We start from the raw sequence: 17,247 nt of genomic DNA, 5'->3' as shown, positions 1-17,247 counted from the left end.
AGGCTGCAGTGCAGTGGCACGATCTCAGCTCACCGCAACCTCTGCCTTCCGGATTCAAGCAATTCTCCTGCCTCAGGCTCCCAAGTAGCTGGGACTACAGGCACCTGCCACCACACCCGGCTAATTTTTGTATTTTTAGTACAGATGGGGTTTCACCATGTTGGCCAGGCTGGTTTCGAACGCCTGACCTTGGGTGATCCACCCACTTCGGCCTCACACATCCTTCTTTGGATGCACGCTCCCATCTCACGCACCCTCACAGCGTCGTCAGGAACATGGTTGGTTGCGATGGACCATGGGGGACCTTCATTTCCACAAGCTGTCCCTGAGAATTCCAACCTGCTTCTTGTAAATATAGTTACATGCTCAAATTTTTTTTATAGTGGGTTAATTTTCTTGACTTTTCAATTACCACCGTAATCTATAATAAAAGTTTAAAAAATACTTTACAGTTTTTTGTCATTTGGTCGGCTCACCTGAACAACTTGATTTATTTAGGAAAAATGTTCCATCAGCTTCTGAATTCAGTGTCTCCTGCACTGCACCTGAATATTGCCAGGTGATCAGGGTGTAGCCTGTCTGTATTCTCATACCTTCTAGCAGATTTTATAGATCCCAGAGCTGTGGATTAGAAAATATTCTTCTAGTCCTTAACAGTCTGGCTGTGCAAGGTCCCATGACCCAGTATTCTCAGCTCTTCTCTCCAATACACACCTGTGCCTGGTGGGGAAGACCTTTAATAGGCAAAGCCCTTGCTGTCAACAGTGAGTGAATGACATTGAGCTTTGGGTCCTCAGCAAGCCCACTGAACTGGAGTGCCTCGGTCAGTTCAGTACAGTTCAGCACACTTGCAGGGACACAACACATCTTTGGCATTCTTTGGAATATTATTCATTTATTTATGTTTTCTTGCTTGTTTATTTAAAGTTGTGGTTATTTTCAAATAGTTCCCTTGTCTGCAAATACCCTCCTTTCTGATAATCAGGCGGAAGCCTAGGATTCCAGCTTCAACGTAAGATTTGCTTTGCAACCATGAAAGTACCTCCCTGAGACTCAGTGGTTCAGCTGCACACAGTGAAATTAATCAAAGAGTAATGTCTATTTCACAGAGTCACAGTGAGGTGTAGGCAAGGCACAAAGGCACGTGTACAAAGTTTGCAGGGAGCTTGGCTCCTTCTTCTCACTGCCTTTGCCCGCACGGAAGAGAAGTGGCGTCAACCTTCCCGCAACACCCAGATTCAGACTCTAAGGACCCAGTGGCTTCCTGAAGATTCCTATCTCTGGACTCTCTTTCATTTGGGAATACAGGAACAAATAACTAGGAGAACTGCGATGCTGAGCCAGATGTGGGGAAATAGAGTATTTATTTTATCATGTACCATTTACTTCCAAGATAATGAAATGCTTTCTAGATGACTGAGACAGACCACTACAGTATTTTCTTATGTATTTTCTCTTCAAAATGCTTGATTTCCATTAGGATTTTTTAAAAAGTAATCTGCAGACACTAAAGCTTGTTTTACTCCTGAACTATATGATTTATTCTCACTGTGTCTTGCCTCTCATGTGAAATTGCTGGAACAAGACAGAAAAGTGATGCAGAGCCCAAGTTGCATAACATCTGTAAGCTTAGGTCTTCCTTTCTCAAATGACAGGGACAATAATGAATCTTACCTCATAGGGATGTTGTGAGGATTTAACAAAGAAATCCAGGTAAGCCCTTAGGATGGTTCCTGGTACTTGGTAAACATGCAATACAGTTTAGCCATTATTAATGATGATTAGACATTCCATATACTTTTGGTAACATTTACGTGCAATCATGAGTATTTAACTTCTCCACATACTCTCTTAAAAAAACGTAATTAAAGGAAAGATATGCAAATATTTATCTCCAAATCACACACATCTGGAAGTTTCAAAAAGTGGTCTTTAAGTACTGGACTGCAATTTTCTTACCTAATTTAATATATCATATAGTATGGAAACTCTATGGCACTCTGTGAGTTTTCCCAAGCGCTGTCTTTTCTGTGTGATCTTCTCCGCCTTAGAGCCTGGCTCTCACTCCTGCCTCATACCCTTGTTCTCAGGTCTACTATGGAGAGAGAGAGGGCGTGTGCAAATCTACATCTCAGCCCCACTTGCCCCCACTTAGCAGTCAGTCCTTCTGTCCCTTGTCTCAGAATGCCCTGCCGAGAGGCCTGAGTACTGGGACCACACCCCTGGATAAATGAGACAATGTATGGAAAAACTCACAGACGAGGTTTTGTGAGCATGAGCGTAATCACTAAAAAGATGGAGCACACCCTTTCCTTCCTGTACTCCCCCACCCCCGCCCTCTGTCCTGACTCTATCTGTCGCAGAAGACACAGAAGTCACTCTGCATGTATTGGGAGCTCCTTTTATGTGCAGCTCTGTTCTGGATTCTGGGCAGGTGGTGGTGAAAAGACAGCATCCTTGCTTGGACTGGGGCTCACATGCTAGGGAGAAAGAGAGCTAATGCATTGATATTAAATAGTTGATGATGACTTGGTTTCAAATAGCAGTGTGTTTTGTGATGCAAAATAAAGCAAGGTAAGATATGGGAGGAGGGCGTGCAGCCTTTCCATAGGGCAGCCAGGGAAGGCCTCTTTGGGGAGGCATGTTTGGACAGAGACCTCAACAACGGTGAGCACCCCATGGAGACTGGGGCCAGGATGCTCCGGGCCGAGCGAGCAGAAACTGTAAAGGCTGCAAATAGGAAATGTCCTTGGTGTTTCTGAGGCTTAGGGAAAGGCTGGTAGGAGGGAGGGAGGCAGCACGAGGAGGCAGGTGGGAAAGGCAGGCTGAGCTGTAGGAGGAGGCAGGTGGGAAATTCAGGCTGAGCTGCAGGCCGCAGTGGGGAGGAGGATTTTACTCTCAGCTCAATGAGAAACCATTGGGAGGTATTTAAGCAAGAGAATGGCATGATGGGATTAATGTATTGAAAAGATAACTCTTTTGCATAGAAAGCAGATTTTCAGGCTTTAAGAATAGACGCAAGGAGAACTAGAAGACAAATGCAGAAATTCAACCCAGAGACAGTGAAGGCTTGGGGAGACACATTCTGGATACTGTGAGACATGCTCAGCTTTTAGGTGGGTTATGAGGGCAGAGCCGATGAGCTTTGCTGCTGGATGGGCTGTGTCTTATAAGGATTAGAGAAGAATAAAGATTGACTTTTAGGGCTTTGGTCCATATAACTGGTGGTATTGGCTGAGATGGAAATGGCCAAGAAAGAGTGGACTTTGGAGGAAAATGAAGAGCTGTGTCAGAGGTTAATTCTAAATCACCTATTTAGACATTCAAATAAGAATAGTGAGGCGGCGGTTGGACATACAAATTAGAGGGGTGGTTAGTGCTGGGCATATCAACCTGTGACTCTGTCATCTGTGTATAAAATGGCTTAAAACCATGCACTAGAATAGGGTTGCTGGACAGAACAGGCACTGTGGACCTTCCATGCGGAGTAAGCGCAGTGGGGGCTGTCCTGTGCGTTGGAGGATGTTTGGCCGCATCCAAGGCCTCCAGACACGAATGCCTGTGGCATCTCCCCACCTTGTGACAAAAGTGTCTTCAGACATTGTCAAGTGACCCCTGCAGGGCAAAGCTGTCCCCTGTTGAGAGCCACTGGACTATATACATGTTGAGAGAGTGCAGCTGGAGAAGAGAGTGGCCTGAGCCCTGCCCCTACGGCAGAGGGAGGAGGAGGAGCCAGCCCAGGAGATGGGGCAGCGACCTGTGAGCTGGGAGGAGCTGGAGGAGCAGGTGGACAAGGCTGTTATCAGAGCAGATGGTTGGGGTGAATGTTGCTGGGAGTTTGAGTAAGAGGAGGACAAAGAACAGAACCTTGGGTTTGGCAACACTGAGGCTGCCGGGGGCCCTGACATGAGGCATTTCAATGGATAGAAGGAGACAGAAGATAACTGGAGTGGGTTGCAGAGGGGACGGGGTCAGTGTTGAGGACATGGACATGGAAAGCACTAACAGCCCTTGGAAGGAGTTCTGTGAAGAGAGAAGCAGAGAAGAGGGGATACCCATAAGGGGATGTGGCGGCAAAAAGGAATTTATTTCTAGCATGAAAATTGCAGTAGAAAGTGGAATAATTATAGAAATTAACTTCTTGGGTAGATAAGAGAGGATGGAATTCAGTACAGCCAGAATTCAGTATCTATCTGTGTTAGATAACTGCACAGAGATTGCTGTATCCATCATACGAGGAGGGAAAGTGAGATATGAGGACAGAGAGAGGTAAGTTGATAAAAGTTTTCAGTGGGAAGATGTGCTAGTCTTCATGTGATAGTTTCTGTTTTCTTTTGGAAAAGACGAAGCTAATTTATTCGCAAAGAATGAAGAATAAAACACCCCTAAGAGTGCAAATATGAATTCCCTAGGGCAGGGGCCCCAGCCTTTTTGGCATCAGGAACCAGTTTCATGGAAAACAATTTTTCCACGGACCAGTGTAGGGGAAGATTTCATGGTTCAAGTGCATTACATTGATTGTGCATTTTATTTCTATAATCATTACATTGTAATATATAATGAAATAATTATACACCTCACCATAATGTAAAATCAGTGGGGGCCCTAAGCTTGTCTTCCTGCAACTAGATGGTCCCGTCTGTCATGGGGTGATGGGAGACAGTGGCAGATCATCAGGCATTAGATTCTCATAAGGTGCACACAACCTGGATCCCTGAGATGCACAGTTCACAACACAGTTCGCACTCCTGTGAGAATCTACTGCTGCTGCTGATCTGACAGGAGGTGGAGCTCATGCAGTAAAGTGAGCAATGAGAGGAATCCTAAATACAGATGAAATGAAGCTTTGCTCACCTGCCCACTGCTCACCTCCTGCTGTGCAGCTGGTTCCTAACAGAGCACGGACCAGTGCCAGTCCATCACCCAGGGGCTGGAGACCCCTACCCCGGGAACCCCTACCCTAGGGGTATGTAGAAAGATTGTTGCGTATTTGAGTATCATGATCAAAGTTTGCAAGTGAGCAGATGCCCCTCCTCTCCTCCTGAGCAGACTGCATGGACATGGGCTTTGTATCTGTGACTGGGCCTCCCCTGGAACCCCGGCCTTCCTGTCTGGGGACTGGTGTATGCCTAGACCTGCCTATCCCCTGCTCTGTTGGGGCTGGGCCCCTGTTGGGGGTGAGTTTCCTGAGTCTCAGCTCTCCTTTGGTGCTTGCCAGGAGCTTGTTTTAGCCTTTGGGCATCATACCTACAACAATTGGGCTGCACCCCTAGCTTCTGCAGGGAGCGGTACACTCCCAGGCCTCATTTAGTCAGGCTAAGCCTCTATCGCCAAGCCTGGTTCTGCCCATCCCAGAGTCTTTCACACTTGCACCCAGACCCCAGTCCTATTAGGACTCAACGGAAGTTTTGAATGAAAATTGGGAAGATTCACTTGCAAAGGCGTGCTGGTGGAATGCTTGTGGGTATTTCAAAGTTCCTCATGGAGAATGTAATTCTGTAGATACAGCAAGTATAAATGATCATTGCTTTTATATGGATTATTGGAGGATTTAATTAGACAATGCAAGTTGAAAGCAAGCACATTGAATATTGTAAAGTTGCAGTGCTAGTTAATGACAGCAGAACCTTAAATAATAGGTGGTTTTGTTCTTGGAAGAGGGTTTCCTAAATATAAATAATTAAAATAAATTGGACAGCAAATTGGGGGAAAATATAGCAATGTTGCCAAATACCACAGCATTTCACACTATGATAAAGTTGTATCTCTGCGTTGTGTGTGCGTGTGCATATGTATGCACATGCGTGTGTGTACGGGGGCTGGGTGCACTGAAGGGTAGATGGATGGTGTTTATTGAGGGCTGAGTGAAGTAGTCAGACTCAACTTGATTTTTCTAAGCCATGAAGCTCTCATTTGCATTTTAGATATTTTATTTATCAGCTATCCTTGCTTTACATTAATTATAGTTTTCAAGCATTTGTAAATATTTCCCTAAAAATCCTGCCTTCAGTTTGTGTTCCTCTTCGTTTTTCTTCCTCTTTTCTCTTGAGAGCAGCCTGTGAATCGATGGTTTCATTACTGTCTCCTGCGAATCCTCCACCAGGTTTTTGTCTAAGTTCCTCCACTTTGGTTTCCTTAGTGATGTGCAAGCCCCTCGGTTTCCAGCCCTTGCCCTTGGTGCTGACTCCACTGGGGACAGACACTGCTTTATGGCCCTCCTTTCACATCTCCACATCACCCTGGTGTCCCAGATCCCTCAAAGTGCATGGCAAGGCAGCTGTCCCCAGATGCTCTTTACAACGGCCAGCTCTCTATTAGACAACACAGGAAAAACTTTCTTTCTCACGTGAAACTCCTCCGGAGAGAGAAAAGAGGGAAAAGTCTACATTTCATGTGTTCAATTGAAAAATGATCTCTAAAATTACTTAAGACTCATGGATCCTTCTCTTCCCAGCCGAGCTTCTGATAAGCACACCCTACGCTTAGTGCTGCGGTTCCTGACCTTCAGTGTGCTTTACAGCCACCCAAAAGCAGGCTTTGTCTCAAACACTTCCTGGAAATCGCTTTTGCTGAGGCCACTGTTGATCTCCTAAACAATAAATCCAATGGGTATGCTTCAGTATCTATCTATTTGTCCTTTCTGAAGCATTGGGAAATTTTGATCTTTTATTCTTGACTTTTCTGTCTCTCCTGTCATTCTCATGCCTTTTCCTCTTCCTACCCCGTTAAATGTTGGCGTTTCCAGGGTTCCACCAGGGGCCATTACTCGTCATTGCTTTATGTTGTCCTTGGGTGATCTCATTAACCACCACGGTCATGCATGTGGCTATTGCTCATAAATAGCTCTGAGACGTATATTCTATTTGTTTATTGGCTGTTTCTACCTCGATGTCCCATAAGCATCTTAAATGCAACAGAACTGAAAATAAAATCATCATATTTCCCTAAAACATCCTCTTTCTAAATTTGGCATTAGATTAATGATATCAGGATGAAACTAGTCAAGGAGAATGGAATCTACTAAATTGACTCCAGAAGAGACAGAAAACAGAACAATATAACAATGCATGCTATTAAAGCTATTGCTAAATTAACATAAAAATATGCCATGCCAAGATGGCGTTAGAAGCAAATTAATTCCACTTTCCATGGAATGATATTTCTCTATTTAAGCTTATTTAAACTATTATAGAAAGAATCCTCCAAAATTCTTTTAAATAATGACAGCATACCACTGACACTGAAAGTTGATAGAATAGTTCTAAAATAGATGATTATCTTGAATATTACAAAAATCTTTACATAATTACCAAAGAAATTTAGCAGTACATTGCACAAAAAAAATGCTGTGACTGAGTGGCATTTATTTCCTGAATACATGGGTAGATAAAAAAAAATTACAAATGGGTCAAATTAATATATAGTAGTAATATGTTAGAGGAGGTAAATTATATAACTTACACAGAAGGTAGGAGAAGAGGCATGTTAACAAATGTCAACATTCATTTCTGATGTTAAAAATCAGTGGTAAGGCAAGAATTGACAGATTTTTTTTTTTTTTTGCTTAATGATAAAATGCTAAAACATACCTATTAAAGTGTGGAACAAGACGAGGATATTAACCATTGCTACAACTACTTAAAACTGCCATTGAAATGGCAGCCAATGGTGTTAAATGAGAAATAACTAGAAAGTTTGAATACTGGAAAGAAGAATTACAACAACCTAAAAACATAAAGAGAATTATCCAAAAGATTACAAAATATACCTACATAGCTGCACTATATATAAATAATTATCAGTGAGAAAATATAGTAAAAGACATTGAAATAAGTATACCATTTACAACAGCAAACAAATAAAACAAAATAAAAATTTTAAAAAGATTAAATATATATGAATGGATTTAAAAGATGATGTATAAATTTATATAAAGAAAACTTTAAAACTCTACTGAGAGACTTAAAAGAAGGCTTAATGATGTCATACTTTAAAAGTATAACAATTGTACCCAAAGTGTTCTGTAAATTGAATGTGACCTTTTCTGGAAAACCAGAAAATCTAGATTTCTTATGAGAAGGAAAAATAAACATGTGAGAATATCTTGGAAAACTATGGAAAGAGTGGGTAGAAACTCCCCAGTAAGATAATAAAACTCTGCTGTCCAATATGGTAGCCACTAGCCACATGTGGCTATTTGAAATTTAAGTTTAAATTAATTAGAAATTTATAAAGTAAAAAATTCAGGTCCTTAGTCACACTAGCCACTTCTCCAGGCTCAATGTGATGGTGGCTACTATACTGGACAGAGTAAACAGAGAATACTTTCATCATTGTAGAAGGTTCTATTGGACAATACTCTACCGAAGCATGTTATTAATGAAAAGAGTTTGGTTGGCTCTGGAGAAGAAATAGTTAAGAACAGAATCGAGTCCAAAATTAGATCAAAATAAAGTAGAATTTAGATTGTGATATAGGTTGTGTTTCAAAGGCGGGAAAAAGAGAGGCTACTTTTTATACGGTGTTGGGGCAATTGACTAATCATTTTAAAAAATGTACAGCTAGATCTTTATCTCATTATTTAAACCAATGTAAATTTCAGATAGAGCAAATAATTAAAATGTAAAAACAGAATTAAGCAAAATCCCTTGCTGTCCTTGAGGAAAAGATCAATGGATTTATTTGTAAACTTTAAGTGGGGGTATTGGTAATACCTATAACTGACAAAGGGCTAATTTCCTTAATTTACAAATAACTAATACCAATCAATGAGAAAAAAAATAACCAAAACAATAGAAAAATGGGTAAAGGATATACATAGAGGCTTCATAAAAAAAGTATAAATGGTCAATAATCATATGAAAAGATACTAAACCTCATTTATCACCAAAAAGAACTTAAATAGTTCAGTGTATATTCCCTATAAACAAGGACATTCTCCTACATAATCGTAACACAAGCACTGAAATGCAACAAACACTGGTATATTACTACTATTTTATCCCCAACTCATTCAAATATTGCCAGTTGTCCCAATAACATCCTTGATAGCAAAAAGATCAATCCAGAATTACATGTTGCATTATTTGTGATCTCTTTATTCTCCTATCTAAAACAGTTCTTCAGTTTTGTTTTGTTTTTTCCTCGACTTTCATGCCCTGGACATTTTAAAAGGTTACAGGGCAGTTTTGTTTTTTAAAAATTGAACATCCCTCAATTGGGGTTTGTCTGATACTTCCTAATGATTACAGTCAGGTTTTGCATTTCTGGCAGATATATCCCACTGTGCTCCATCAGCTGCCACATGCTTTTAATTTGTCCATTTCATGGCCATGTTAACCTTGATCCTTCAATTAAGATTGTCAGTTTCTGGTTGGGCGCGGTGGCTCATGCCTGTAATCCCAGCACTTTGGGAGGCCAAGGCGGGTGGATCACGAGGTCAGGAGATTGAGACCTTTCTGGCTAACACAGTGAAACCCCGCCTCTACTAAAAATACAAAAAATTAGCTGGGCGTGGTGGCGGGTGCCTGTAGTTCCAGCTACTCGGGAGGCTGAGGCAGGAGAATGGCATGAACCCGGGAGGCAGAGCTTGCAGTGAGCCAAGATCACACCACTGCACTACAGCCTGGGCGATGAGCAAGACTCCATCTCAAAAAAAAAAAAGATTATTAGTTTCCAAAGTAAAGTTACTCTTCTTCCCTTTATAATTAATGTGTATTTTGTTGGGAGATAATATGAAATAATGGTAAATATATAATTTTTCATCAAACTTTTATTCACTTATTCATTTATATTAATATGGAGTCATTAATTCCTAATGTAGTCTGTGAGTTATAGCCCATTTTACTATCATTTATTTTGAAGCTCAAAGGGTCCCTGACTTGGCAATTGGGCAACCCTTTTGAGCCAGTATCATGTCCCCTTTGCTCTTTAAGCATTGTCTTTCTTTTTGACATGGCTCTCTTCCAGGATCATTCTTGGACTTTTCCTGCCTTAGTTCCGGAATTGGCCATTTCTCCAAGGAGCTTTGGTTCCTTTTTAGGGAGAATGGTACTTAGAAACAAAAATCCAAGTACCAGATGTGCTCATTGCTTTTGGGGTGCCACTGCTCCCAGGCCCTCACAGTGAACATAGCTATACACACATACACATAGTTACAACCATGCTCATTTCCACAGCTACCTTTATCTATAATGAAAATCATGAGTTTATGCCAATATCTCAACTCTAATCCAACACCCCAGAGTACTTTCAAACTATCTATCTTTTCATATTTGTAACTCTCTTGGCTCCCATTATCCTTTTTATATTTATTCATTTGATCTACCCCCGTATGTAACCAATATCCCACTGCTCTGTACTCCTTCTTCATCCCAGTGCAGATGCCTTTCTGATCACTTTGGTATTCTGATCCCACTTGCGGGGCCATTGGCAGTGCTTCCCAACCATGTAGATGTCTTCCTTACTCTCCTTAGGCCCTGACACCACTCTCTGGACCACAGTGGCTCCCTCTGCCACTGCAGGTGGGCGCTGACTGTGCTCAGCTCCACTTGGTGGCTTTGGGCTGAATTATTGAGGAAGAGGAAGAGAATGAGCACTGCATTATGGTACCCTCCCCCCATACCCTCATAACCTGTTTGCTTATTTTCCTAGTTACAAACCAGACTTGGCAGGAGTGCAAAACCAAGAGGCTCAACGATTTTGACTGCTTACATTGGTAACTCTTATAGGGGGAGGAACTAGGAAGTCATCTTTTACTATAGTAAGATATAACATATTAAGTAGAATGTTTTCATGAGTCATTTTATTATGTGCAATTGATTTAAATACTGAGAATCACAACAAATGTGTTCTTGTCCAAAGACTTCTGTAAAAAGCTCCATTATATAGATATATGCCTAGATTCTAAGTTATGAAAAATAATCAAATATGGTAAAGGTGCAAGTCCACCTGTGTATATAAGCTTGATATTTCCATGTTATTGGTAGATAAGATAAATTTAAAAAATTTGTTCATCATGGGGAATTTTAAGACAATTATTTAAATTGACCTCAGCTATCTGTCCCTTTACTCTATAAAACAGTGACTCTACCATATGGAAAATATTATGAAACCAAGTGTTAATGTTTTCATTAAACCAATGATGGAATAGTACACAGGATTATAAAATGTTTCTGTGAAGTATGAGACAGTTGCATAATTTACACATAAGCACTGAAGAATCACTACGTTGCCTGGAGGAGAATTTCTAACTCTGTCAGAAAAAGGTCAGCTTTAAGTGTTGCTGTCATAATGGTAGAGTTAAGAGCCAAAGGGAATTTAAAAAAAGGTGGTGGGAGAGAAAGATTCTGTGATAGAATCTATCATGTAAGCCTAGGAGAAAAAATTTAGTATTGTCAAATAAGGCTCCAGTGAAGTAATGAAGAATTTTATTAAGTTCTTATTACTTGAAGGAAGACATTTTTACATTTTAAGAAACTTCAGATCTGTTTAATGTGTGTTTAAATAGGGCATAAAACCAACCAGAGAGTTCACCAGGTCAACTTTTGGCTGCCTTGGGATGAACCACATTTTTCCCCCCAATACAGCTATTCACTGATTTAAAGAGCTTGCTGTTTCTTACTTAACAGGTCCTATATCTTCCATTGAACTGAAGAGAGTTTTCGTTTTCAAATATTCAAGGTTATGCCCTTCAGTACAAACTGGGTGCAACAAAGAACAGAAATTATTTTGTTCTCAGCAAAAGTAAGGGGAAGAGATACATGTATTTAACTGAGAAATTTAGTGGCTGCTTCGGTATGCATTAACCAATTTAATCCCTTCAACATGCCTCTGCAGTAGATATCATCCACATGCTTTGGAAGAGGAAGTTAATGCTCAGAGGTTATGGTCCTCAGCCCGTAGAAATGGATGCATCCGCTTGGGAGCTCCACCTTCTAAGGCCATGGTGAGTGCTCTGTCCACTCTGGTGGTCTCTGCTTTATTCTCAGTGGGGATATTTCTTAATGAAGGCCCTCCAGTGAATTCTCTTTGTCCTCATGTTCAACACTTATTGTGTTGAACTGAATACTTGGCACTTTTTCACATTTTAGAAAGATATTCTGCATTATGGAATGGATTACACATTGGTATTAAAATATCTAAACTTTGATGGTTCTATAAATGCTTTAGAAGGAATATATTTGGGTCACAGGTAAAGTCCATTAAAGAGCAGAAAGTTAGTACATTATTATGCTGTCCTTCTGTTCATAGTCTGGATGTAATTGTCTGTGTACTCACCTGACTGCTCTGTAATCTTTAATAAGATGTTTAAAAATATGTGGAAGCACAGGCCATGACTCTCATGAGCTTGACGGGTGACAATGGTCCTCACGGAGACATTTGCCAAAGCTCAATTAACAAGACATTTGGTCGAGAACTGAGGTCCCCCAGCAGGCGTGGTTTGATGTTCATGGAGACTTTTAGGGGCTCGGCTCAAGAACTTCACACATATACTGTTACTGTGCAATGGAGGGTTGATTTCAATTGATTGTCTTTGCCTTGTTCACTGCTGAGTTGCAATGGCTTTTCTTTCTTTAAAAGAAAGAATGTGAAGGTAAAATAAAGAATATGTTTGTGTACTTTAGACATATGGAAGTTTTCAGTTGTTAGTTTACAATACGATATTTACAATATGATATTTCCTTTGTGTCACATGCTTTACATCAAATTAGGGTTTGGATGTGTTGTCTTGTTCAGGTATTAACTAGGTTGATGTATGCTTATTTCATGTATTATGAAAAAGTCAATACAAATGAAAATTCAAAACTCAGTAATGTCACAATATTCCTTTAGAATAAACATTATGTAGCAGTTGTCTCATTTTGTGCTATCCTCATCTGTGAAATTAGGCAATCCCTGCAGCATAACCTGTCAATATTAACAATTATTTGTTGTGGGTATCATTCAATCTCTACTTTATGCCCAACCACTCAATGTAGTTTTCTTTTAATTATAGATTTAGAAATTGATTAATGAAATATAAAATGCCAGATCAACTTACAACTACTTTCAATCTTGCCCATCCAAATCCATTTCTGGTCCTTTTGCAAAGCCCCACTTTCATGGTGAGGCGGACTGCCCCATTAATACTGCTTAGATCTACTCCAGCTAGTCTGTACTAAGGCTACTGACTATTCATAAGGGTAAGATGCTCTATTTCAGGGCCACTCATCACGTTTCCTGATAAATACTAACAATAGTTCACTGTGTACTTCCTTTACTAAATGCACTCAACTTCTTGTCAACCGGGAAAGGTGTCAGAAAAATGTGCCTAATATTGCTCACGACCTTATTTAGTAAATGAATGTGAGTGCCAGCCTATAGAGTACTCTGTCTTGTGCTTCTATTTGTAGCTGCTCACAGATCCAGCTTGCCTATCCACTCCTGTGAGATCTCCTTTTAAAGAAAATTTCACAGGGGGGAAAATGTAATAAATTTGGAGAAAAATGTCATTTCACATTAGCTAATGTGCTTTTCTGTTCAATAATCTAACATTAGGCATTAGACAAATATTTCTGTAGACCGGTACTTTGTTTTCTTTTTCTCTTGCTAGCATTGTAACACCAATTCTAAGAGATGCTAATCAACATAGTTTGAGGTGGATATTTATATTAATGAAATGTATGTCTAAGTGTTCATTTCTCCAAGTTAGTTCACATTTTATTCCATGCAAAGAAGATATATCTTGGGGGATTATAAGTAATATTTGAGCATTCTTTTCAGGAGCCACTGCACTAAAATCCTAGGAAGTGATACCAAAAAAGATGGAAATCCAAACGTGTGCTTACCCAAATTAGCTTCAAAGCCAATAGCACACTAAAAATAGCTAAATAAAATGCACATTTATTTGTTATTTTATTTCTGGACTTTCAATCACAGAATTGATTTATTAATATAGAGAAGATGCTAATTTTAACATGATAACCTGACAATCTTTTTTTTAAAAAAAGTAAAATGTAGCTTAGATTCTGATCTCTGCAATTATCCTTTTTCTAATTTGTATACTATACTAGCACTACCACCGTCATTTTCATCGAAGGTACTATGTTATGTCTTAGGACAAGAAAATAAGAGAGAAAAGAAAAGAAAAGAAAAGAAAATCTCCAATATAGTCTATGAATAAAAGTGGTTTCAGTTTTTTACAGAGTATTTGCTTTATGTAGTAAATAAAGCAAAAATAATCTTTGGACTCGATTGTGCAATATAAGCTAGTTTACTAACAGGATAACACCAAGTTTAACTACAATAGAATTCAAATTGGCTATTAAGTTATGCTCATGTAGACAGTGGCAATATGTTAGACAACTGTGAAGAGAGAAGGAAGCATTGCCCGACCGTCTGTGGCCCCAAACAGGCCACTTCCATATGCTCCCGAACGCCTGACAGCTTTGCTGCCCAAGTCCCCACTCCTTCTCAGCGACATCCATATGGTATCCACAGATTGAGAGCTTGCCTTTCTTTCTAAGACATGCACAATCTCACTTGGTATTCTATTGCGCTGAATATTTGTGAACAGTGATTCATATTTTTATTGCAAAGATAAGATTATGGATTCTAATTCTTCCACTTTCATTATAAGAGACACTTATGGATCCTGACAGTCTTGTATTTTAATTTTGTAGAAAGAAATGAGATGCTTGCATTTTAATCTAATATCAAAATGGAGCAGGCTACCATCCATGCCTCCATTCTATCTGGGCACACGCTGAGTGCTGGGCGTTAAGTGTGAAGAGCAGCTCCCTCAAGCAGCTCATCATGTAGTGATGAGCCAGAAAATAGGGATGGGAAACACAACTGGGTGTGAGTGTCCTTGTTTCCATGTGCTATTCTCACATCTAAACCGTAGGGAGTTGAATATCATGGAAATGTCTGATGTGTAATGAGCACAAATGTGAGCCAAGGAAATAAAAATCGATTTCAGTATTTCTTGAGGATGTGTTTATTTTATGTTGCAAATTTTAGGCCTTATACCTTCATTTCTTTGCTCATTGATCATTTGTTTTTTTCAGACTTTTGAAACCCTGGGTATCACCTGTTCCATTTGGAAAAACTTAATAGGCTGTGGTCATTATTTTCATTTCAGCAGACAGAGACTAACCATACTCTAAATTATAAATAAAACAATGAGGGAACAGACCACTTTCTAAAAGGAAAGCTTGCTTTCTTAGTAAGAGATAAATACCACTGGGACCAGAGATTAAAGACAAATGCGTGTTCTGCGACTAAAATCAATTCATTTAAAGAAATCTCTCACTTTCTACAAAGCCTATTTAAAAAACAGAATGTCAAAAGTGATATGTTGACAAATATTGACTATTTATTAAGAAAAGAAATAAAATCCTAGCGAAATGTCCAACACAAACCAAATTGACCTGACAGCAAAGTGAACATACTTATAAACATCGGTAAAAGAAAAAAAATGAAGTATGATATTTTCAGAATTGAGGAAAAGGAAAACAAATATTAGCACCTTCTCTTAATCAACCTTCCTAAGTGTTCATTTTGCGTTTCTTTCTCTCTCAGAGAATTCAACCAGATCTGGATTTGAGATTACTTGTGACAAAGCTTCTCTTGGGAAACTTAAGAGACAACAAAAAGAGAACCTTTTCTCTTTACTCTGTTCTCCCCATTCCCTGTGAGGGGAGAGCTTCTCCAAGAGTCTGAGAAATATTTCTTTTTTGGGGGTTTACTTTCCTTTTCTTCTTTTTTTTAACTTTTATTTTGGGCTCAGGGATACATGTGTCTCAGATGTTTGGTGTACAGATTCTTTTGTCACCCAGGTACTAAGCATAGTACCTGATAAGTAGATTTTTGATCCTCTCCCTTCTCCCAGCCTCTAGCCTCAAGTAATCCCTGGTGCCTGTTGTTCTCCTCTTTGTGTCTATATGTTCTTGTTTATTCCCACTTATAAGTGAGAACATGTGGGATTTGTTTTTCTGTTCCTGTGTTAGTTTGCTTAGGATAAAAGCTCCATCCATGTTGCTGCAAGAGCCATGATCCCATTCTTTTTCATGGCTGCATAGTATTCCATGGCATATATGTACCACATTTTTTATCCAGTCTGCCACTGATGGGCATTTAGGTTGATTTCATGTCTTTGCTATTGTGAAGAGTGTTGTCATGAATATACATGTGCACGTGTCTTTATGGTAAAATGATTTATATTACTTTGGGTATATACCCAATAAGGAGATTGCTGGGTCAAATGGTAATTCTGTTTTAAGTTCTTTGAGGAATCACCACACTGCTTTCCATGATGGCTGAACTAATTTACACTCCCACCAGCAGTGTATAGCATTCTCTTTTCTCTGCAACCTTGCCAGCATCTGTTATTTTTTTACTTTTTAGCAATAGCCATTCTGACTGGTGTGAGATGGTATCTCATTTTGGATTTGATTTGCATATCTGTAATGATCAGTGATGTGAAGCATTTTTTCATATGCTTGTTGGTCATTTGTGTCTTATTTTGAAAAATGTCTGTTCATGTCATTTGCCCACTTTTGAATGGGGTTGTTTGGTTTTTGCTCATAAATTCCTTTAAGTTCCTTATAGATTCTGAATTTTAGGCCTTTGTCAGATGCATAGTTTGGAAATATTTCCTCCCATTCTGTAGGTTATCTGTTTACTCTGTCAATGGTTTCCTTTGCTGTGCAGAAGCTCTTTAGTTTAATTAGGTCCCATTTGTAAATTTTTGTTTTTGTTGCAACATCTTTTGGTGTCTTTGTCATGAAATCTTTGCTAGATCCTATGTCCAGAATGGTATTTCTGAGGTTATCTTCCAGGGTGTTTGTAGTTTTAGGTTTGACATTTAAGTATTTTATCCATCTTGAGTTGATTTTTGTGCACAGTATAAGGAAGGGGTCCAGTTTCAATCTTCTGCATATGGCTAGCCAGCTATCCCACCACCATTTATTGAATAGGGAGTCCTTTCCCTATTGCTTTTGTCAAGTTTGTCAAAGATCAGATGGTTGTAGGTGTGCAGCCTTATTTCTGGGCTGTCTATTCTGTTCCATTGGTTTATGTGTATGTTTTTATACCAGTACATGCTGTTTTGGTTACTGTAGCCTTGTCATATAGTTTGAAGCTGGGTAATGTGTTCCCTCCAGCTTTGTTCTTTTTGCTTAAGATTGCCTTGGCTATTCAGGCTCTTTTTGGTTCCACATAAATTTTAAAATTGTTTTTTCTAATTCTGTGAAGAATGTCATT

General features: G+C 39.5%; 1 protein-coding gene across 3 annotated transcripts in view; it reads right to left on the bottom strand.

The window, feature by feature from the left end:
- Window positions 1–17,247, bottom strand: part of PACRG (parkin coregulated) — a 590,797-nt gene that overhangs the window by 97,325 nt on the left and 476,225 nt on the right. The window contains exon 5 of one of the 3 annotated variants that reach the window (XR_008503040.2): window positions 12,280–12,573. The exons of the other annotated variants lie outside the window; for them this stretch is intronic. The gene's annotated coding sequence lies outside the window, so the exon portion shown is untranslated. The remainder of the gene's footprint in view (window positions 1–12,279; window positions 12,574–17,247) is intronic. 3 annotated transcript variants of the gene reach the window in all.

The sequence above is a fragment of the Pongo pygmaeus genome, chromosome 5, assembly GCF_028885625.2.
Source record: "Pongo pygmaeus isolate AG05252 chromosome 5, NHGRI_mPonPyg2-v2.0_pri, whole genome shotgun sequence".
Taxonomy (NCBI): domain Eukaryota; kingdom Metazoa; phylum Chordata; class Mammalia; order Primates; family Hominidae; genus Pongo; species Pongo pygmaeus.
Note: the sequence above shows the minus strand (reverse complement) of the source record. Positions and strands in the feature narration are given on the sequence as shown.